Genomic DNA, 3,707 nt, shown 5'->3' with positions numbered 1-3,707 from the left:
CGCGCCTGCGCACCGCGCGGCCCGGAGTCCGCCGTACAAGATGTCTTCGCCGGCGGGGAGGGAGAGGGAGAGACGGCACTAACAGCCCCGCATCAACGCAGCGACCCGACCGTCCCGCCGCCCGAAAAACACCCGCAAGGTAAGGCACCGAGGCGCCGCCGCGCCGCCGCCGCTGCACCGCCGGGCGGCGGAACGCCCCGGGCGTCGCTTGAGCCGCACGAGAATGCCTTTTAGGGGCCGGATAGACGCGATAGCGCCCAAAATAAAATGTTCCGCTGCTCCGCTCGCACTACAGGGGCGTGTCCGCCATCTTGTATCTTGGGTTTTGCTTTCTATGGCGGGGAGGGAGGGTGAGATATGTTTCGTCCGTACATCGCCGGGCTGTGGTGTCGCGCGCGCGCGCGAGCGAACGTCCACCGAAAACAGCCGAGCTCCAAGCCCACGGCGCGTCGCTCGAGCGACGCTCCGTGGGCTTGGAGCTCGGCTGTTTTCGCTCGCGCGAGCGACTTGATGCAGCTGCTGCTGCGCGAGCGGAGAGAAGCTTTGCTGCTGCTGCTTCTTCCCGCCTAAAAACGTTGCTGTTTGTTGTTGTCGTTCCGTTGCAACGGTTGCCTTTTTAAAAATAAAAAAACACAAAATGGTGGCTTGCTGTTTAATAATAGTGGGAGGGAGGGAGGGAGGGAGGGGGGGGATAAAGACCGGTTCAGTCCGGTTCGTTCCGACTACTGTTTTAAAAAAATCCGGTTTTGGTTGCTGTTGTTGTGTTTTCTTTTTTTTTCCTTTTTTTTCCTCCCCCCATTTTTTAAAAACTCCACGTCGTCTCTCTGTGGCCGCTCAGCTCAGAGAGAGAGGGAGAGACAGCAGCTGAAGGCTTTGTTGTCCTCCTTTTCTCCTCCTCTCTCTTTTCCCCTCCCCCTCTTCCTCCTCCCCCTCTTCCTCCTCCTCCCCCCTCCCCTCTGTGTTTGGTGTTTTTTTTTCCTTTCACACGGCTGTCGTCTGCGCATGCGTGTCACCGTTGAGCGTAATTTATCTTCCCCTGGTATGGTGGTAGAGCCATGTATGTAATGCTGGACGGTGTGTGCTGTGTGCGTGCGAGCAGCCCCAAAAAAAGAGCAGATCTACAAGCTATCGACGCCTCGGGAGGCGACGCGGTGAATAGCGTGCAGATCAGTTGTCCTTTAATAGACACGATCGGTTGTACGGTGATGTGTAAAAAAGCTACGCCTGGCACTCCGTCCTGGCTGTGCTACATGTGTGGGGAAGACCTGACAGACACTCCAATGCAAGATTATAGCCTATCTGCTACTTACTGTAGTGGATTGCATTGATTATATTTGCATATCAAATTACAACACTGTAAAATGCTGTTATTTGAGAATATTTGGGGGCTCGGCTGAGCCCGACATTGCCTTGTACGTGCGAACAAGACACGTATGACCACTGATTGATTGAATAGTTTAGACTTTAGAGTTTAGACCGAATGTATAAACCGCAACAGATTACACAGTCAGTCAAACACTCCAAAAGGGGTAGCACCAAAAAAAATAGTCTGTGCGGTGTTGTTTCCATTTAGGACCTATGCAATCAATTCATTCATAGACGTGACATGAACAATACCAGTGGGATTGCTAAACGGAACGTACTCGTTTTAACGTTTGTTTTCTCCTAATTTTAACCCCCAACAATCTGGGAGCCTTGAATGAATGTGCATATTCGTGCACAACACACGCACACCCATTCATGCACATGACCAGGTTTAAACTAAAGGGTGGTCTTTTCACCTCATTTTACCGTCTACATCCCGGACCGTTTTGAAGTTGCTTGATTCAGTATATTTAGATATTTGATTTAAATGTTATCAGACACGCCCCCTTCCTATACAAACCCATTGTAATTTCAAACTCTTATTTCATCCATGCTACATTCACAGAAAACACACCACCTGCTTGGGGCTGGTGACTGATGTTGTTTTTCTCATGTGCGTGAGGTGTTTTTTCGATTACTTTTTCTTTTACTTTTTTTTTGGAGTGGTGTAACCACTCTTATACAGAGCTTTGTGTGTCTCTTGGCTGGCTGTGTCCCTGGCTGTGTCCCTGTGTCCCTGGCTGTGTCCCTGGCTGGGTCCCTGGCTGTGTCCCTTGGCCCGAACACGAAAATTGCGTTTGGTTGGTTTTCATCACCAAGTGTCACTGTTGTGCAGCCTAACACACACACACACACACACACACACACACACACACACACACACACACACACACACACACACACTGACTGTATATATGATGATTTTGGGTGTGACAGTACAGTGACCGTAGATGTGGCAGTTTTAACACACTAAACGCGTGAGAATTATGAGGCGAGCTAGGTCTGTCGGTTTATTTAACGTGCACAGCAGTACACGGATGCTGCAGCACAGGCAAATCTCAAAGCAGGCATAATGACAGAATTCAGAGGTACCTTATATACAGTTAGTATATAAGGTACAAGGTGGAGCCCGAGAGAGATGAGAGAATACAAGCTCATATAGATGAAAGGAACATTTGCTTATAGACAAAAGGAAGAGAGGGGGTGGGGGGGAACAGGTGAAAAGGGGGTTCCAGGTCACCAGGGCCAAAGTGTCAGGCTCTTATCTGTTGTTATCACAGCATGGTTCTTGTATAGGGCCAGTGCATAGGGAGGCGTTTCACTCAGAACGGGTTATTCTGGTTGCCATTTTTCTGCCTACCAGAGTTGTGACATGTCCAAGATAGTAGAGAGATGGAGGATGGTGTGCTGCAGTGACCGTGTACACACCAGCGTCACTGACAAGCAAACTTACGAACTACAGACTGGCAGCCAAGTAGCCTAGCATCCTACTAGCCTACATGTAGGCAGGAAGATGGCGCCAAAATCCTACCGAACGCGTCACTATGCTACCCCCCCATAGACTCATTTCAATGTATTTATATGACCTTATTGGTGAAATGGAAAATACAGGGACCCCCACTCTGTAACTCTGTCATTTCTCAACCGTTTCGGACGGGTGTCACTTTGCCACGTGTCACTCCCCATCTCTCCCCCTTTCCTGTCGGACTACTGTTCCCTATCAATAAAGGCATAACAAGCCCCAAAAACAAATCTTAAAAGAAAAAAGAATTGATTGAATACTTTATTGGCAGAAATGTAATCAGTACAGGGTACAGTCAAATAGAAATGTAATCAGTACAGGGTACAGTCAGACAGAAATGTAATCAGTACAGGGTTACATTCAGACAGAAATGTAATCAGTACAGGGTACAGTCAGACAGAAATGTAATCAGTACAGGGTACAGTCAGACAGAAATGTAATCAGTACAGGGTACAGTCAAATAGAAATGTAATCAGTACAGGGTACAGTCAGACAGAAATGTAATCAGTACAGGGTACAGTCAGATAGAAATGTAATCAGTACAGGGTACAGTCAGACAGAAATGTAATCAGTACAGGGTACAGTCAAATAGAAATGTAATCAGTACAGGGTACAGTCAGACAGAAATGTAATCAGTACAGGGTACAGTCAGACATAAATGTATAGTAATCAGTACAGGGTACAGTCAGACATAAATGTATAGTAATCAGTACAGGGTACAGTCAGACAGAAATGTAATCAGTACATGGTACAGTCAGACATAAATGTAATCAGTACAGGGTACAGTCAGACAGAAATGTAGTCAGTACAGGGTACAGTC

General features: G+C 47.8%; 1 protein-coding gene across 4 annotated transcripts in view; it reads left to right on the top strand.

Moving 5' to 3' along the window:
• The window catches only part of pcif1 (phosphorylated CTD interacting factor 1), a 43,344-nt gene continuing 39,637 nt past the window's right edge, over positions 1-3,707 (top strand). For all 4 annotated transcript variants that reach the window (XR_013788612.1, XR_013788613.1, XM_079490760.1 and 1 more), the window contains exon 1: positions 1-139. The gene's annotated coding sequence lies outside the window, so the exon portion shown is untranslated. The remainder of the gene's footprint in view (positions 140-3,707) is intronic.

Source organism: Electrona antarctica (genome assembly GCF_951216825.1).
Source record: "Electrona antarctica genome assembly, chromosome: 21".
Taxonomy (NCBI): domain Eukaryota; kingdom Metazoa; phylum Chordata; class Actinopteri; order Myctophiformes; family Myctophidae; genus Electrona; species Electrona antarctica.
The sequence above is the reverse complement of the archived record's forward strand: the minus strand, read 5'-3'. Positions and strand labels throughout refer to the sequence as shown.